Raw genomic sequence first — 313 nt, 5'->3', positions numbered from 1 at the left:
TGGCTCCTTTGTCTGGGCACGGCCGCGACGCTCCCGGCCGCCCGCCCCTTCCCGCACACACCACGGCATTTTTTCCAGTTACATTTTTTCCATATTAGCCCTCAGATTTCATTATCCCCCCCCCTTCCCTCGCCCCCCCAGCGAGAGCAGCAATATGTCTGATCTCATTGCCATAATAGGATTGGGAGCGGGGATGTCAGCCTTGTGGGAGAAGGACGGGTGGCTCTGCTTCTCGCACCCCAATACCATGGATGGGCCCCCAGAACTCTAAACACCCCCCTCCCTAAGCCTCTAGGCCTGCGTCAAGCCTGGG

This window comes from Nestor notabilis, unplaced genomic scaffold (genome assembly GCF_000696875.1).
Source record: "Nestor notabilis isolate BGI_N333 unplaced genomic scaffold, ASM69687v1 scaffold16366, whole genome shotgun sequence".
Taxonomy (NCBI): Eukaryota; Metazoa; Chordata; class Aves; order Psittaciformes; family Psittacidae; genus Nestor; species Nestor notabilis.
This window is presented reverse-complemented; position numbering follows the sequence as displayed.